Source organism: Tachypleus tridentatus, chromosome 4 (genome assembly GCF_004210375.1).
Source record: "Tachypleus tridentatus isolate NWPU-2018 chromosome 4, ASM421037v1, whole genome shotgun sequence".
Classification (NCBI taxonomy): domain Eukaryota; kingdom Metazoa; phylum Arthropoda; class Merostomata; order Xiphosura; family Limulidae; genus Tachypleus; species Tachypleus tridentatus.
Window position 1 is genome coordinate 86,222,961 of NC_134828.1, and position 20,728 is coordinate 86,243,688.

General features: G+C 33.7%; 1 protein-coding gene across 11 annotated transcripts in view; it reads right to left on the reverse strand.

Annotated features, from left to right (window-relative positions):
* Positions 1-18,366, reverse strand: part of LOC143249617 (cAMP-dependent protein kinase catalytic subunit 1) — a 102,037-nt gene extending 83,671 nt beyond the window's left edge. For 2 of the 11 annotated variants that reach the window (XM_076499769.1, XM_076499764.1), the window contains exons 1-2: positions 17,967-18,284; positions 8,089-8,162 (exon numbers count right to left, since the gene is read on the reverse strand). The gene's annotated coding sequence lies outside the window, so the exon portion shown is untranslated. Of the gene's footprint in view, positions 1-8,088; positions 8,163-17,209; positions 17,431-17,966 lie in introns of all 11 variants that reach the window. The other 9 variants (XM_076499777.1, XM_076499774.1, XM_076499770.1 and 6 more) reach the window with 8 other exon arrangements.
* Positions 18,367-20,728: the final 2,362 nt, after the last annotated feature.

The following is a 20,728-nucleotide window of genomic DNA, read 5'->3' on the forward strand; positions in this document are numbered from 1 at the left end:
GACAACATATGAATCAAGATTTACATGTATTTATACTAAAGTTATACAAAAATTAACAAAAATGTTCAGAAGTGAGTAGTTTTTTGAGATTTGCAACTGTGATGTAAATCACTTTCACGTATCAGCCCCCAAATATAGTTTCCCGCCATGTTTTCGTTATACGCTCCCAGGTCACGAAAACAAAGTTTGAAGAGAAAAATAGGTCTTTTCCATTTACTTTAGACATAAGCAATTGAAAAATAACACTTTCTGCCCAGGAACAAGAAAAAGTAAAAATTTTGTTACATAGTGTAATTAGTAGTAGGAAGATTATTAACCATTGTGTATTACTGAAGATAGAAGTTTAAGAGTCACGATTGATAAAATTAGTAAGAGGTTGAGTTCAGGCGATAAGTCCTTTATATATGCATTGTATGTAATCAGTGAGAGAGTATCAGTTATTTTACTAATCTACTGAACATCGGAACATGCAATGAAAAAGTCATTGAGGTAGAGTAAAACAGCAAAGTCCTTCGTTAAAACTTCTTATTTGTTTGTTTTTGGACTTCGCGCAAAGCTACACAAGGGCTATCTGAGCTTGCCATCTCTAATTTAGCAGTGTAAGACTAGAGGGAAGGCAGATAGTTATCACCACCACCTCCAACTCTTGGGCTACTCTTTTACCAATGAATAGTGCGATTGATCATCATATTATATCGCACCCATGGGTGAAAGGACGAGCATATTTAGTGTGACGGGTATTCCAAACCGCGATACCTCGGTTTACAAGTCGAGTGCCTTTATCATCTGGTCATGCCGGGCCTGTGAATTCAGAGAAACGTGTCGTCGGCAGGGGGTATGGCAAATATAGTGTGACTGGAATACTACTATTAAACATTCTACTTCATGAAAATCATTGAAGGACAAGATAAATAGCGCAATGTTTACAAATATAATAAGCCTATAACTAATGTCTAAACACAAGTATAATGATTTATAATCATGCTCCGCCAGCTTGTAAAACATCTTAACACTACAACAGTTGTTCTGAAGCTCAAAATACACACAAAATATTATTTTGATCTGGTTATTACAAAGTGAACAAAACAAAAACTCTAAAAATAAAGTCAATTTAAATTTCTCAAATGTATGGAAATTACAATCAAGATAATAGATACTGGCACATATCATACTTGTTTTGAGATTTATAATATAATACTTATCTTATAAGACTAACAAAGGTACTCACGCCAAACCTGGTATTTATTTTGTTGACTTTGAAAGCAAGACGAAAGTTGGTTTAATTTGAAGTAACAGAACCTTCTAAGAAGTAAGAAATACTTGTTTTTAAATTGTTTACTATGTTACTCCATTTCTAAGTGTTTAATTATTGACGATTTTAAAAGATAGAAACTTATATACTTGCAAATGAAGAATTGGTGTGACCATCAAACTCATAAAAATCAAAATTTATACAATGCAAAGCGTATTCTTACATGAAGGCACATAAACCATAAACCCTTGAATCCACAGTTAAATACACGAGCCACAGTCGATGTTTATGGAGAGATCAGAGTTCAGGAAGGAGGTGTTATAGAATGTACAGAAACTGAATTGGCTGAGAAATTCGTAAGAATTACAAAATGAGTACAGGATATTTTATAATCCCTTTAGCGAATGTCTAAAATACCCTGATAGTTTTATGGTGATTAGAGGTCGGAAAGTTTAAATATTTTCAACACAGATAAATTAAGATACATTAAGACAATTGGCTTTAAAGATAAGTTTCCACAAGTTTACTAAAACGTGACATAGATCACATCCTGACGTCGAAATACCACTACTGAATGAACGTAAAATGGCTGCTGCTTGAAGGATTTTCTTTGCTTCTTTGAAATTAACCACAAAGCTACACCATGTACTAATTGTGCTCTACCAACCACGAGTATCGAAACCTGGATTCTAGCGATGTAAGTCCGCAACTGGGAAACTACTTGGAAGAAGAAAAAGATTAAGAAAACCCAACTTTTTCAGTTGGTCACTTTCATAAACAATTTTTATCTCTTCAAGCATTTATGGGGTATGATAAATATGAAAGGCTCAGACGAAAATCTCCCGAGGGCTATCTTAACATTTTGTTTTAGCTATATTTCTTATTATATACTACATACAGTTTCTTATTATATACTACATCCTGTTTTCTTTGAAACTGTTACGTTTACTGGTGACAGGGTGACGTGGCACTGGCCCATCAGTTAGAACGCCACAATGTAGATGTTGTTTTGAATTAAGCACAAAGCTACACAATGTGCTATCTGTTCTCTACTCACAACGGGTATCGAAACCTGGTTTTTAGAGTTGTAAGTCCTCAGACATATTGCTATGCCACTAGAGGGCAACGTGGATCTGTAGGTCTGCATTTGCGTCCTGTTGTCGAAAAACAGAAATAACACTACGCACTCTTGAGCCGTAGTGCGTTAGTAAAGTGATCGTTAAATTCCACTATTCACTCAGTCAAGAGTAGCCTAATACTTGGGAGTAGATGCTAGTCTTATCATTTCGAGATTAGGGATGGGTAACACAAATAGATTTTGACTAGCTTTGCGCAAGCATCCGAAAACAATATCCTATCCAATATCTACTGGTGCAGTTTGTATTTTGTACAACTGTCAGTTTTTATGCATGGGTCGGATTTTTTTACAGTAGTTTGTTTCATATGAAATGGTCCATTGTACAAGTAAACATTGAAATATGATATTTTTAATAAACACCAATTCTATTAATCAAATATTTTCCATTTGCTACAATGATTTTTTCCCAACGTGACACTAATAAAAATGTCATGTCTCTATAAAACTCTGTTGTTTTGGAGATAATAAACGTTTCAATGTGTTTGTGTTTTTTTCTTATAGCAAAGCCACAAATGGCTATCTGCTCAACCCACCGAGGGGAATCGAACCCATGATTTTAGAGTTGTAAGTCCGGAGACATACCGCTGTACTAGCGGGGGGCTATAAACGTTTCAAAAGCTTTGAGAATAGTCTCCTGATTTCTAAATGCTTTGTTCCGGAAAAATAGTTGCAAGTGTTGTAAAAGGTGACAGGCGGTTGTAGATAGATCAGATGAGTTATGATAGTGATGGATGCTCCAAAATTTCATATCTGAATTCTCTCATTTTTGAAATGGTGATTTGTAAGGTATGGAGTCTGGCGTTATCTTGCATTAGAATCGGTCCATACCTGTTCACCAATGATGGCTGTTTGGTGGTTCATATGTGACGCATTTTATCAAGTTGATGGCAGTAAGGTCGCACTATAATTGTTTCATATGGTTGCAAAATGGAATAATGGATTATTCCCTTTTGCAGGCCACCATACTATCACTATGACTTTTTATGGGTGCAAAGGCGGTTTCGGCGCATGTCTTGGAGATTCACCCGCATCTACTAATCTCTTCCAACCGTCATAAAGAATCCAATTTTTGTCGCAGGAAACGATTAGCTTGAAGAATGATTCCCTCTTGTTACTAACCAGTTTCTGCCCTTTCGTCAATTCGTGCGGTACACAGTTGTCCTCTTGTTTAACATTTCCAATTGCACGCAGGTGACGAGAAACAGTTTCATTGGAAAATATATATGTAAAAACGGCTGGTATGGGTTGAGAAAAATTTTGTATAGAGGAGCGAATAACGTTTCGACATTCTTCGGTCATCGTCAAGTTCACTGGAAACTTTTAAATCTGCTGCAGGTGCCCGAACTGTTATTTGTGAGTTAGCTTTCACAATAGCTCCTGATCTTTCTTCATTCATAACAGTTTGAGGCCTTCCTCTGGGCTCATTTTCGAGGTCCATATCACCAGAACAAAATTTCTTGAACCAACGCGAAAATAATGTTTTCCGCGACCTCGGCTGCATTTTTATCCAGTTTGAAGTCATACAAAAACGTGATCTCAATTCTTTTGAAGACATCATCTTCTATAGGGTCCCAATAAATCACAAAAAAACAATTATAATATAACTTGGCATAACAGGCGAATGAAAAGCACAGCACTCTCCTTAATACTGAATTGCATAAAGTCAAATTACTGTATGCAACTGAATCTAATCACAGTCACTGAGCGAAAGTTGGCCATTTCTTATGTGCGTTACACTGTTGGTTACTACAGTTGCCACGTTTTTGACATAGTCCGCACAAATTGGTTTAGATATTTTAGAACACAATTTGATAAGACGAATTATTCTTACTGCTCTGTTATTTAAATATAGTCTGTCATAATTTCACTGTAAAATCACTACTATAACTGTTAGTTTCCGAGCTTTATATAATTGTTTTTCGTCAACGCTCACACAGACTGGTTCAATTACTTTAGAATACAACTGATAAGATGAATTATTCTTCTCTACTCTGTTATTACAATACAGTGTGAAATAATTCACTTTAAAAATTGCAATTATATGCGCTTTATAGTTAAAGTCATAATTACGTAGTCTAGTTCCATATTTTCGACGCGTGTTACTTCTTGACAGAAGTCAAGAACATTCCACACGTTAGTGGCTCTGTAAATGTGGAACACAGGCCAACGAGTCCTGGCATGGCCAGGTGGTTAAGGCACTCAACTCGTAATATGAGGGTCGCGGGTTCGAATCCCCGTCACACCATATTTTATTGTATGGTCTTTTCTAACACAATAAGCTGTTGCAGATAGATTGGTATTGCATTGCCTTTCACGCCTGTGGTGTTTCTGAATGCTGACTGTTGTTGGTTTTTGTTTTCTCCAATGTATTAGAGTTCTCATTCACAAAGAATGTTATAAATAGTGTCTTTCCCCTCTACTGCGCATTACGTAAGTCACAAATTATAGCGCACCAAAAGAAAAACAGGTACAAGTCGGAATAATTTCAGCAGTCCATAAGACTATGAAACGTATACAACACTGTAATATCACCATAATAGAAAAAATAACTGCCTTCAGGAACTTGAAGAAAGATGACACCACAACAAATTTTCCCAATCGTATGTAGGTAATGCTACTGTAAACCCAGACAAAGAAGAGCACATCATTAAGCTTCGAAATGTTGTTGAAGATTATGGCTAGAATCATATAGCCTCAACAGATAACTATCAGAGAGAAAGGTTTACTGATCATAATCACTGAAGAAACTTAAAAAAGAACTTGGAGCTGAAACAGTCAACTGAGAAGACAACAGCACAAACATACATTTCAAAAGCAGTGTTCCTAACAGCATTAACAGAAACAAGTCAGTAAATTTCGATAATATATAACCTATTCACTATTTTTACCAATCGGCGAAACATAAGAAGTACTGTGTCAATAGTTTGAAAATTATATAATTATAGATAAACGAATAAAATGAAAAAAAAAAAACATGTACTCAACAACATTTCTCAAGGTCACAGTTGTTTTCAATAAATTACAGTCTACCTTCAACGTTAAAGTGAGTACTATCGATAGCAAGAAGTCCTACCTATGAGCAAACCATTAACACTGTAGTACAAAGTAGCCTTTAAGACAAAGGCTACTGTTGACAGATTTGTAGTATGGCCACGAACTATCTAAATAGACAACATCCATTAATGAAATTCGTGGTAGAAGTAGAGAACAAATCAGTCTCATTTCTATTAAGACACATAACTCACGTACCTGTAGAGTCAATCGGAAATCCAAAGATACTGGTAAATACCTCGATTGTAGATTACCTAACCCTAATAGAGTAAAAAGGACTTCATAAACTATCTTGTCATCAGCACGAACACATTTTGTAAAACAAAAGAGGCTAAGAAGAAAGAAGAACACATGACAAAAACACATGATGAAGAAGGCAGACACGGGGAAAAAACAGAAACTATATTCCTATGACACACAACCATATTTCTGTAGAAAGGATATAAAACAGTACAGTCTTAAAAGGTTCAACAGAATACGATTGAAGGCAGTTAGCGTTCATCAAGCCACCTGATGCCTTCAATCGTATTCTGTAGAAAGAATATAAAACAGCACAGTCTTAAAAGGTTCGGCCCGGCATGGCCAAGAGTGTTAAGGCGTGCGACTCGTAATCTGAGGGTCGCGGGTTCGCATCCCCGTCGCGCCAAACATGCTTGCTCTTTCAGCCATGGGGCATTATAAGTTACGGTCAATCCCACTATTCATTGGTAAAAGAGTAGCCCAAGAGTTGGCGGTGGGTGGTGATGACTAGTTGCCTTCCCTCTAGTCTTACACTGCTAAATTAGGAACAGCGAGCACAGATAGCCCTCGAGTAGCTTTATGCGAAATTCAAAACAAACAAACTTTAAAGGTTCAACAGAATACGATTGAAGGCAATTAGCGTTCATCAAGTCACCTTATGCCCAAGGAAAAACAACAACGCCATTTCTGAGATTTTATATACTGGAGAAGCAAAAACAATAGTACAATAAACATGTTGGACTGTGTGATAGGATCTGTCTGCAGTAGCCCGATACTTTTAAATAGGAATATATAATAAAATAGAATAACGGTAGAATAATGGTACAAAAATAAATATAAAAGAAGCTTTCTGCTTTAATTATGGTTGATAACACAGTCAACCTCGTATAGAGGTCGATTAAACTCTGATAATCCTCTCGAAATCATTTGAATATTTAATTTATTCAAATCATAATAAGGTAAGAGACAGGAAAGATTAATAGTACATTTGCCTTTGTAACACAAAACTACGAGACTATTTAATCGTAATGCTTTGAAAGCTGGACCTTCTCTCATAAGGGAAAATAATTTATCCCTGATGAAGAAAGATTCACCATTCAAAAGCACTTTGGTCAAAGGATCTCGTATCTTTATCTTTAATGAATTTTTGAACGTATGTGTTTTCTAACAACAAGAATGTCTTTTTAGCACGAAGATCCAATATCGAATTTGAGTTCCTACTACTACATACAGTCATACTCACCCCATACTCCCGAGGATAGTAACAGATTAGCAACCGAGTCGTTATATATAAACTAATTAGTAATTAATAGCTGAAATCTAAAATCTTCGTAATTAATTAACAACAAAAGCGAATAATTGTATACTATACTGACCATGACAACGAGTAATTAAAGTACATGCGTAAAAAACACTACTACTTAAAAATACCTGATGCATAGCACATTATCGAAAAGAGAATTAAAGCGCTTTTTTAACATGTATAACAATATAAATCTGAAGTGTGTTACGAACACTTTTGAGTGTTTAATAAGTGAGTTATGTTAATCTGTTTAAAACTGCAGTCAAATTATCTCCAAATTAGTGTTATTGTCGTGGAATATTTGCAGAATCACACCGCTAAAAACCGGGTTTTGATACCCGTGGTGGGCAGAGCATAGATATCCCATTGTGTAGCTTTGAGCTTAATTCCAAACAAAATTAAACAAACTAAAATGACAATAAGGGTACAGTAATGAACTTGGGTTTATAAAAATATCTTGATGCATAACTGAAATCCTAACACAACGCAAATACTAGAGTAAGGCACTACTTAAATGGATATATTGACTGTAGTCAATTTGTGGAACTGGTGAGAACAACACAGACATGCAGCGTCACTTTCTAAATATCAAAAGGCAAGGTATATCAATAACTCACATTCGTATATATATATTACGTTTCAATGTTAAAATTCTAAAATGAGAAATGTTGTTACAACCAAGAACAACAACAACTACTATAACAAACTTTTCCTTTTTAGAGTTATTTCACAACAAGCACAACTATAACCTGAAAGCTTTTATGGCATCATAGAAACTTTTAAATATTGCTTTCCATAGATGCTATTTGATAAAGCTCTCTCAGTTATGACGCGTCGTATTGAAGATGGTTCATCTCGTTGCTCAGCAATAAATCAGTAGACTTATGTTATAACACTAGAAATAGAGTTTCTATACCTGCGGCTGGTAGAGCATGAACAGTTTATTATGTATAGCTGTGTGCTTTACTATAAACAAGTCCCCCAGTGAGATAGCGGTAAGTCTTTGGACTTATAACGCTAAAATTAGAGGTTCGATTCCTCTCTGTGAACACAGCGCAATACGGCTTTGCTATAACAAAACACACACGCAATAAATAAACTTACTGAAGAAGCATTAATGTGTCTTCACAATACCACTCGTCACTTCTTTAATACAGGTTGATGATGTAAATTGTCAACTATAAGGAAAACAAACATCAAAATCAATAAATTTACATTTTTTCTAGAGTTTACATTATAATTGTTTCAACAGAAAAAGAGGTTATTTTATCTCACACTGTTCTCATTTAGTTATACATAAGTGCTCTGAAAATGATAATGTGTTCTCAAAATTGAAAATAACCTTTTAGTAAACACAATACTATGTAAGTATTTCCCATAATGCACTTTGCTCCCTCAACGCAAATATTTCGATACCTTTCAAGTAATAGTTTATTTTAATTTATACTTAATTATTCTTTCGCAGAAGTTATATCTCAAGTTGCTATCAACATATATAAGTATCACGCTGTTGCTCCTGTGAAAAGACGAATTCCATTGAGACATAAGGTGAGCAATTATTAACAAATTAAACAGTAGAAGGGTTGTTACAAGTCATTACAATATCATATTAAGATGATAAAAGTAATTTTGAATATGGAAGTCAAATTTCCGCAAAGATTTTATCCAACGGCTGAAGTTAACAAAATAATATATACAGATAAGGGATATTAATATGAGATGATATATAGAATGAATAAACAAATTAACTTGAAAAAATAAGGAATTAAGTTACTTACAGAAAAAGCACCAGAGATACGTGAAAATGTATGCTGTTGTTTTTAAATTTCTTGCAAAGCTACACGAGGTTTAGAGCAGTCTAATTTAGCAGTTTAAGGGAAGGCAGATAGTGTCATCACCTCCTACCACCTTCTCTTTGGTTACTCTTTTTAGCAACGAATAACACTACGAAACAAAATTTTTACTTTCTCTTCTTCCTGGGCAGAAAGTGTTATTTCCCACTTGCTTATGCCTAAAGTAAATGGAAAAGACCTATTTTTCTTTTCAAACTTTGCTTTTTTGATCTGGGTAATGAAATTTTCAAATTTACCCATTTTCCAGAACATTCCAGGTAGATTCAGTGCTGAGTAGCTGATAGAGAATTTTCTCGAACTTACAAGAATTTTCAAGAACTTTCTAGAATGTTGTAGAATTTACGAGAAATTTCAAAAACCTTTGAGAAGTTTCTAGAATTTTCCATAGTATTATATATACAGGAGCTCACCATTCACCAGTTCAGTTTAGTTGTAGTTGCTCAAGTGAACATATAGATCTATCTGATTTTATCAAAGATGACATCAAGAAGCTGCAAGCATTCTACAGACACATTCTGCTATGTATGTAGCCAATTTATCAAGACTAGAGCGAAAAACTACTCTGTGACAATATTTGTTAAAATGTGTGAAGACTACAAGACATATTTTGGCATGCCTGTCGGGATCAAGACAAACCCTGGGTACCTCATTTTACCTGCGAGCATTGCAAAAAAAAAAACTGTAGAAGGTAAGACGGACAATTTTTGCTTGTTTGAATAATAAGATCTTATATTATACAAATTTTAGACCTTTTAAAATTTAAATATCTTTCTGTGCACCTCAAAGAGGAATACAACAGGCGTCAATACCTTGCTAGAAGCCTTGAAGTACGATGAGTATAGTTGGGAGGTTATCAGAGACTTCAAAATGGTGGCATTCCTGACGGGTATCTAATGAGGCTTTACCAACTTTCCCTATTATCTTTGTCTTTAGGACAGTAGGGACACCGCAGCGCACTACAACAGCAAGCACTGGTCATAACGGACCGAGTTCTCTTTGGGGAGGCACAATGTTAAGTGTGAGCCACTTGTGGACCTCCAGAAGGTGTTGTTCCCACCATTGTACACATAAAATTGGGTCTTATGAAACAATCTGTGACAACTCTTAATAAGGAGCCTGCAGCCTTCAAGTACCTTCGAGACTTCTTCCCTAAACTGCCTGAAGCAAAAGTCAAAGCTGGTGTCTTTGTTGGACCACAAATAAAGAAGATCCTGGAGTGCACAGAATTCCCCAAGAAGATCAGTGGGAAGGAAAGAAAAGCTTAGGGCAGCAAGGCCGAAAATTATGTGGAACTGGTTGAGGCTCTGGTGAAGAACTACGGCAAAATGGGCTGCAGGATGTTCCTGAAAGTCCATATCCTTTACGTTCATCTTGATAAATTCAAGGACAACATAAGAGCAAGGCGAGCGCTTCCACCAAGATATACTGGACTTTGAACGCCGCTACTAAAGAGCGTATAACGAAAACATGATGGGAGACAACATTTGAGAGCTGATACGTGAATGTGATTTACCTTACAGTCGCAAATTTAAAAAAAATTACTCACTTCTAAACATTTTTGTTCATTTTCACATAGTTAGTGAGTTAGTTATCACCATTAGATTTCATCAAGGAACATAGGGCCGCACTCACTTGCGGATTCTTCAACAGGTATTTAAGCGAATAGGTTGTTAGCCAACTGCACCAAGCCGTCCCTAATTTAGCAGTGTAAGACTACAGGAAAGCCAGCTACATCACCATCAACTCTTGGGCTACTCTTTTACCAACGGGATTGACCGTCACATTATAACGCCCCCATGGCTGTTTGGCGCGACGCGGGCGCGAACCCGCGACGCTCGGATTACGAGTCGCACGTCTTACGCGCTTGGCCATGCCAGGCCATTTTTATATAAGTTTAGTATAAATACATGTAGATCTTGATTCATATGTTGTCTTATTCTGACCTTATGTAAATGAAAATGTTCAAATTTACCAGTTTTTAGACAAAAAATAGGTTAATTTCTAAATTTTATTATCCAGGTCATAAAGCAACGTTTGTAGGGAATAATGGCCAATTTCTGTACTTTTACAATATAAGCAATTAAGAAATAACACATACAGTCCAGGAACAAAATTTGTGTTATACAGTGTAATGGGATTGTCCGTGACTTTAAAACGCCCCACGGCTAAAAAGTTGAGCGTGTTTGGTTTGACGGAAATTAGAACTTGCGACCCTTAGCTTGCGAGTCGAGCGCCCTACCTATCCAGTCATGCGGCGTTCTTTTTACAAATTAGGAAAAGTTCCTAGTAAAAATCCAATTTAAACAGTAAACAAAGTTACGAATTAGGACTTGAACTGTAAGAAGAAATAATATTTATGATATCAAAATACAATATTACATATCGTGAATGTTTTTAAACATGTAAACAGTACTAAAATCCGAAGTTCGAAACCTCGAACTTATTACACTTATTGATGTAACACTCAGCATACTATTACGCATATCGTGAATATTGTTTAAACATGTGAACAGTACTAAAATCAAAGTTCGAAACCTTGCGTGATTACATTAGATATAACTTTGCTCTGAAACAAACTTTCAGCGATATTAATTTTTTTATAATTTTGTCTTATTTCCAAATATGTTTAAATTTGTAGGTTTCACTGTTATAGCCAATAATAGAAAGAAAATGAAACGTAGCCTGCCGTGTGCATGTAGACCTTTAGTTTAATTGTTTCTTTGTTTGTTTTGAATTTCACGCAAAGCCACTCAAGGGGTATCTGCGATAGCCTTTCCTAATTTAGTAGTGTAAGACTAGAGGAAAGGCAGCTAGTCATCATCACCCACCGTCAACTCTTGGGCTACTATTTTACCAACGAATAGTGGGATTCACCATTGCTTTATAACGCTCCCAAGGCTGAAAAGGCGTGCATGTTTGGTGCGACGGGGATTCGAACTCGCGACTATCAGTTGAACGCCTAACCATCTGGCCATGCCAGATTCAATCTCTTGGTACTGCAATAAAACTGTTTGGCGATTGGCTTTCCATTAGTTATGAGATACTACCAAAAGGAAGTAAAGACACCTCTGGCAAAGAACAACTAAAAATATTATATGAGCCTCCCGAAAATTATGATTATTAAAAATGAAGCTCACGTATTTGATTCTATTACAAAAACATCAATGTTAAAAATATTTATATTTAGAGAGAATAGTAGTAAATTGATAAAGAGCAAAAATTATTGCCTTGTACTTAAAAAAGGAAATGAGAATCTTCAAGTTTTTCCAGTATTGAAACAAATAAATATAAACTAACCTGCCAAAAGTGACAAAAAATGTAAAACTCCCACAAGTCCATTCAAGAAAGACATCGTCATCATAAACACTGTAGGTGTTTTCTTATACAAACCTTTCATCAGATTGTTCAACATGATATTAAAAAGATAAAATAAATTGAAATCTTTGAGAAACTTATTGGACTAGAGAAATTCTGGTTAAATTCAAATTTTGGATTTTTACAGAGAAAGTAGAATAATACAAATAATTATGAAGCTAGCATAAACGTTGTCCTTGATAATTGAGATCAAACATTTTACTAAGTATACTGGTAATAGAAACATTATCAAAGGCAGATTTAATGTCTGATAAACAGCCAAAACACAATCTTGAATGAAAATAGCTAGGCTAAAAAATACATGAAATTGAAAATGACATTCAGTACTTCTTTTCGTAACGAAACCAGCTTGTTGTAAAAATAAATGCTCTTTGAATTTAATGGACCTAGAACAAGAGTTCTATTGGGTGCCGTAACTTAACAATGTAATAGGACGATAAGATGACAAAAAATCGTTTTAGATTTAGGAAAAGAGGTTAAGAAACAAAAACAAATAAAACAGGAAAAGTTCCGCAACGTAAAAGTTGCGTATAAAACTCACGTTTAGTGTTTTCAGTACACAATACATATATTGTACAACAAAAGAATATTGTGAAAAGTCCAAAACTTGTTCTGAAGAAGTAATAAAGACTGTTTTCGGTTAAATAAAACAAAATTCTTTACAATTGTATTTTCTTATGTGTTACGTTCCTTTGGGTCTGAACCTCAATTAGCCTATAGTGATTCAAAAGCATCATAAGTAAAAATCTGACATAGAGTACTACACGCTTTACAAAGTAGAACTATAAACTACTGTATTTTTTGATGTAGAAGACGAACTTTTTTTTCCAAAAGAGGGGCTCAAAACCCACTGAGTCCTATACACCGAAGGTAAAAGTTTTTATGTTCCTACTGCTTTTGGAGTTCTCTAAAGAATAATAAAAGATTATACTGATGTTGAACAAATAAATAAAAAATATTTTTTTCCCTGAAGATAGCCTTAAAAATAGGGGTTCATCTAATACACCGAAAAATAGGTAAGTGTTATTTGTTTCCCCATATATCTCATCAATGTGAACTTACATTATGTGAATGCCTCTGAGAGTTTTCGATGGGTAGAGTTTCAACAATAATAGAATTAAAATGTTCATGTGGAGTTTCAACAATAATAGAATGTTCATGTGAAGTTTCAACAATAATAGAATTAAAATGTTCATCATTAGAAACAGTAGGAGAGAAGACAAGAGGTAGGATCGAATTTCACAAGTGAGTATGACAACTTCTCAGAGGAAGGAAAAATAATTACAAGTTGAGCGCAACAAAATTTCAGAAGAAAGACGATCACTCAGTAAAAGTGTTAGATAGAACACGTAAATAACTTTTACTACTAAGTGATTTACAGATACAAAAGGGTTGATGTTCCCAGGGGATTCATCATGTAATACGGAAAATCATGCTCTAAAAACTTTCAAGCTCTGATAATTTACATCTATACAACCTGAACTACATAAAATTTATTATTACAATAAGTACTTATTTTCATACTAAAGTCAACATCTCGAACAATACGAGTCAATTTGTAGCAACAAAAAATAATAAAAGGGTTATACAAAGGGAAAAGAACAATTTGATAGCCATTAACACATAAACCTTCACGGAATAAAGACCTTCAGTATCAGTAAAACGATATAGAATGCCTTTCTTTTTTAACTACCATAAACCATCGTGCCCAACATTTGTACAATAAAGATAAATTATTGAATAACCAGGAAAATAATAACTATTCTCTATCACCTGATGAATAGAAGTGTTCAAGAACACACTAAGACAGATCCCTATCACCTGATGGATAGTAGATAGCAAGTGTTTAAAGACACTTAAGAGACATGTATATTGCCTGTCGGATAGAATTTAGCAAATGTTCAAGAACAAGAGAAAATATCTTGGACATTCAAAGAAACATAATTGAGATGCGATTTTCTTCTGCCTTTGTAAATTATTTGATATGTACAGAATTTGTTCGTACTTGAGAAAACTGAATTTCTATTTATTCAGTAAAAGAAAATAAATTTAAATTATTATGGGCAGTTTCAAAGTTAGTCTGAGTTGAGTTGTCGACGAGTGTCTCATTCATCCTCATTATGGGGCAACTTTTGTGCAACCCGATGACGTTTAAAATCCTAAGTCACTATATGAACAGGACACAGAGCAAGTGATAAAATGTTTTCATTCATAATTTGTACACCTTTATATTTCAATAGCACACCCAGTATATTTATGAAGACTGCTACATTTATAACGGTGCAGCGTGCAGCTATATATCCAAAACAGTGGCACTGAACAAGTTTGGTTAATTATCTCTTGTTTGTTTTTTCTCTTAAAAACAATTGCTAACAAAATCTAGAAAAGTCCTTCCTTCAAATATAATAGCCATACTCTAATATCTAAACGTTTTATTTTCTTTGTCACTTCAAGTAAGTCATTTAACTGCAGTGATGTTCACGTCTGAGCAGCTAAGGTATTTTGGAGATTCATCCACGCTAATATCAGGATATATTCCATACTATTCCACAAAGTTCTCTTAGTGATCCAAACATAATCCAGTCACCGTGTCAACTTAATTTTCAATTACTGGAAATAATTAAGAAAGGTTATTTTAAGAACGTCTCCAGGTTTTAAAAGTCGATAGAAAAAAATTATAAAACGAGCAATATGTTAGTAGAAGGCTAAAAGCAGGAAAAAAATTAATTTATTCTTCTGTTAGGCTTAACTGTACATACATTCCTCATTGCTGTTTAAAGTCAGTTTGCCTAATGATTTACATGTTATCAATCTTACAAAAGTGGGATTATTTATGTGAATGACCTCATGTGTCCACATATTCCAGCTAATACTCATATGCTAGTTGCAAAAAGTAATCTTTAAACACACATCAAAACGGCTATGATGTAACAGAAGTAATCTACACTGTATACATTTACGTGTGTGTATAATTTATGTCATAATATTTTAATGGAGATTCCATATAAAGCTTCTCTGAAATCATTACCTTCGAAGTTGAGTAGCAAGTTATAATATTTACTATTAAATGTTGTTAAAGTTTTAGTAAATCATGTGGTTCAAAACCATTATTTCTTATTAAGCTTACAACTAAAAATGCCTTTCGTTGTCCATCGACTGCTCAAAGGTCAATCTAAACTCTGGTGATTTATAAACGCTATAAATCGAGTTTCCATATCTGTGGTGAGTAAGACACAGATAGTTCGTTGTGTAGCTTTGTGCTTAACATTAACTATATTAATAAGAAAATACTTTAGTTTATTACTCTAATATCAACTGTTCTATATTTTTATAGATATGTAACTGTTCTAAATAATTATTTACAGAGGAAGTGTTAAATATATAATAAAATAGAAGATACGTTATACTTGTAATAAAGTGAAGCTACATACTTATTTAGTAGAAATGAGCCTATTTATTTGGAGAAAAACGTGATCTATTTCTATTAATAGAAGTGTTTGTCTAGATACGAAGTTACAGCGGTAGTGTTACTACATAGTGCAAAAAATACAGTATGTATATTTGGAAGAGAAGTGTGAACGATCGGTTAGAGAGATATATCTAGGAACATATCTCTAATGTTACATGCAGAAAGGAAGTGTGGCTAGATACTAAGGAATGGTGTATAACGGAACTTTGTCTAAGTACGTGACTAAGTAAATATATGTATTAAGAATATGTGGTATGTAACATAAATCTACATTAGGACTTTAGCTATATATATTTTCCTTTTTATCTCTCAGAAAAGAGTGAATTTTGACGAAAGGAAGCACATAATTAAGTCCCAAGTAACGAAGCTCCATTTCAACACTTATTTGATCTACGTGTTGGTACACAAACGTTACACAGATAATCGACATTTGGACGAGTGCCTTTGTTCGCCTTTATTATGCAAATCATGAATGTTGTTGGCAACCACAGCACAGCTTCTTTGTGCTCCTGAAAGGGGCTAGCAGAAAAGATCCGAACAAATTATTGATCTGTTTGCAGACCTGTTACGTCTTGCAGTTTAGGGATGAAAGAAAAGGGGAAGTACTGTAATGCACAGAGACTATAATAGAAACTTCTGGAAAGCGGAACTTGTAAGAATAAAAATAGCTTAAGATAAAATATTTTTAAAATGTATTTTAAGAAAGCAGTAAAATGTAAGGATGTATAATACGTAAAAGAAGTAAAACACACAAAACAAATGCTAGTGCTCCAGTAATAAAATATACGAGGGATTTGAAAGTGATGAATTATTAACCAAACATTGAAAATGAAATGGAATTTCTTGTATTTCACTACTAAGTATGTTACTTTAAAACCTAAATTAAAGGTACTGAATATATAATTATGTTCATTTTTACCTACATAGTAATACCGACAGTAGTACAAAATAAGTTTCAGTGCCTCAGATGTGATATTTTATTTGAATGCACTATTTAGTATTTATACTCTCCGTAGACCGGTATAATATATAAATCATCTTTGTAATACATTGTTGAGTTTCGTTCAAGTATGTTTCATACATATATATATTGTGCCATTTTTACGAAAGATGGCAGCACTAAATTAGTTGAACTCAACTAAAAATTTACTAATTGAAGTTAAAATATTTTATTATTGGAGCATAACAAATTAAACGACTCCGAATAAATAAATAGTAAAATTTTAGTTTCAAAATAACAAAATAATAACATATGAAAAAGGGTGGTACTTATAGAAAAGTATATTGTGCGAGGTAATATTATTGCATATTTCTCAAAGTAAATTAATTCAAAGGACACTTGAATCAGCTTTTGAATTAGTAACATGCCAGAGAGCTCATTAACTTTATTCATGGTTTTCTTTATTATGCTTAGTAATTAAAAGATTTACATAACCGATCTTTCAACTTAATTGACCATACTTAAGTACGAAAACATTTTTAATGAACATATATTTCTCAATATAAAAACAAAGAGAAAAAGAAAGACCTTTCTTTATTGTGGTTCGACAATAATGTTGTTGTTAAGCTAATTATAGCTAGATACAGCCTGTGGAGCAACACACTGTGAAGCGAGACATCGTGCATCATGTCTTCCAATTTTTTTGCTTGCAGAAAACCCTTGCGTGTTAAGAGGACGTCTGAAACAAGACTCGTATCTTCTCTCTACCTGACGAGTGCATTTTCTGATAAATATTGATTGGCTTGAAACTATAGAACAACGAGTCTGGTGTAATGGCTGGAGAGAAGACTATCTCAGCTCAGTTTAATTTGTTGAATTTTATATTTTATAATAACATTTTCAGCTCGACTTTAACATCACGATAAAAATTAAGTTTCTCACTTGAAATACTTTTCCAAAAGTAATTGCGAAAACGTAAAAATCACCAATGGGAGAAAATGATAGTAAATCTCTGAGTAAAAGCAAAGTGTCGCTATTACTAGTCACTAGACAGATAGATTTTTGAAAACAGTGTTACTGCCAAATCTACATCAAATTATATGGATTATTATAACTGCTAAACAGTTTTTCTTTTTATAAAAATAAAACATTATAGCTATTCGTGACAATAGCATAATGTTGGTTAATGGTCAGTATGCTACTCGTGGGCTAACATAAATTTTGATGTCTCAAAATAAAAAGCACATATCAGTTCAATAAGAAAAATCACAGATGACATAGATATATAATTCATTACCAGTAATAAGGTAACAATGACATATCAGGTCAAATTTCATGAACTTACCTGTTTACAATTTGCAGAAGAATAATTATCTGTACTACTTAGTTCATCAAATCAATTGAATCTTTTATGAAGAAAGGTAACACGCTAGAATACCTCTGCTATTTGATGAAGCAAACAAGTGACTGTTCATATATGGATACACGAAGCAAGAAAAAAGTTTGGTACTCTTCAGAAGTTGAAAGTATCGGCTCAAGTGATTACGTCTTTTGTGTTATCTATCTTCTCTTTGGTTATGACTACAGTTTTTTAATTAAACCTCAGATTTTGCTATGGAACTACTAGTCATACCTTGTCACATTCTTGCGTCTCTTCCAGTCCTGAGAGGAGGTGCTAGTACACTGATCCACTAACTACATCTCTTCTACCGCCTCTGCACTCTATAGTTTTCTTTTGTGCGCGTGCGTCTACCCTCGGGCTGAAATCTGACAATAGCCATGCTTCTTTGTTTTTCTTCTGTGCTACCTTTATATAGTTCCTCATTCAACTCAATTACGAATTAGCTGAAATAACTATATATAACTAAAATATTGATTAACAATAAAAATCAAAGACTTTCTAACATGCTTTTTAAAATCTATAGATGTACAAAAATGGATGATACATAGCAAATCGACAAAAGTTATTACTTTATTACACATTTAGCGTACTTCATAAAAATTTAATTACAAACATTTCAATGGATCATATGAAGAATTTATTTACATACTCTGACGTGATGACACATGGGTTTGAATTCCGGACATATTCAAATGTATAAATAATTTTTACAATAAACCTTCACCCCTACTAAATAGTTACATATAGAAATAATAAGTGAATGCTGAACCAGTGGAGTCGATTCCATTTTTTGTGTTACTTTCACAAACTGGATCTTGGAGACTTTATCAGATGTTTATTGATTTTTCAAATTATTTGTAACAACTCTAGTGATCAGTTTTGAAGAATGACAGTCTAATTCTCTTCAGAATCTTTTACTTAGCTGAAGACACGATCAGGGTTCAACTATTGTTCTATTACTATTATAGTTTTATTTGTTCAAGGGTTGCCTATGCTTGCTCTGTGTTTGACTTTTTTATATTTGTATCTGTGGATGGCTATCTACGGATGTTCCTAATTTTGAACTAATGTTCTTATTATTATTTGTCATACTTCTGTCTAAAGAAAATATCTAAACAATAAGGTTTTGAAACCAGATGTTTAGCGTTATAAGCCACAGACTTACCGTTGCACTACCGAAGGGTTTGAACTATGGAAGAAAGTCAATAAACAGCACCATCCACACTTATAACGCACCACTGCTTAATGTTCAAAAAAATATTTTCTAGCATCACATAGATTCGAACCTATTCTACCTGCTCCTAAATCCAGAGTTTTGCCACAAGGTCATCCCGTGACCATTGTCTTTTTCTGTATATGAATATAAATTATTTGTCTTTATTATCAGAAGCAAATTGTTGAAAATATCATTAACTATTACTTGTGTGCAGAGATTTGTAAGTATTACGTTCTGAGACAGAAAGCCCACTTCCGAATTTCCTCGTGTATCCCACAGTGCAGAGAGTTTTATAAAAGTTAGAAATTAAAGCGAAATGTAGGTTGGAGCTAAGTGCTATAAGAAAAGTTAACAAAAGCTTCATTGCAAATGTTAGGAATAAAGATAAGGCTGTGATTATAACACTACAAGCTGGCCTTTTACTTACAAATGTGCGCACCTCCATTACCTCTGGTGTTTTTTTTTTTTTTTTAGTAAAGCCAAATCGGGCTCTCTTCTGAATTCACCAAGGGGAATCGAACCTCTAATTTTAGCGTTGTAAATCCGTAGACTTGCCACTGTACCCGCAGGAGACTGCCTTTGATAATGTTTTACAAATTGATAAAGACAAAATTAAAAGAATGAACACAGTAATTACAATCTATTAACATTAATATTTCTAATATCTGTAATCCATTAACTTTTTTGTATTTTAACATATCTTAACACTACCTGTGATTCATATTTATGTTTACATTGGTAAACATTTTTATCAACAAAACTTTCAAGGCTTGGAAAAAAAAAACTCTTTATTTAGCACTGGTCGACAGTTCTGCTTTTATAATATTTATATATAGTTGTGACATTCGATAACAAAATAAAAAAATAAAAAAGTCTTTCGACTATTCTAATTTTTCACTAAATTGGTTTAATGTAATTACTTCTACCATTTTAGCACATTTAGTATCTCCAATATAAGTATATCAATCGAATATAATATTATATATTAATAAATGACTTACAGCCTAAAACATCAACCTATCCCAGAAGGTTATCTATCTGTTCATACGAATTTCACACACTAAAGTTCAAATCAATAATAATGTGTTTACAAGACGTTTTTCAGTGTGAGACTATAGTTTGTAAGAAATCAGAACTGATTTGTAGTTTACATCTAGTTAAGATTTACAAAAAATATAAACGATATCTAATGTTTTACAGTATTTATTACATAACCAAACTAAAGACCTTTTCTAATCTATGACAGTATATATCATGGTATCTCAAATGTTGAAATTATTCAATATATTGCTCTATAAGTCACACTGTGTACATTTCTCAATCTTTAAATACAACGTCTGTATATACAACGACTTTCAAATTTGAGTAATTTCATAAAAGATAGTTTTACTTCAAAGTAATCAAAATGGAGACTATGAGATACACTAAAACTGCATATGTTCTCCGTCGTTTCATAATGGATGATCGTAGTAAAGGTAAGCAATGTTTT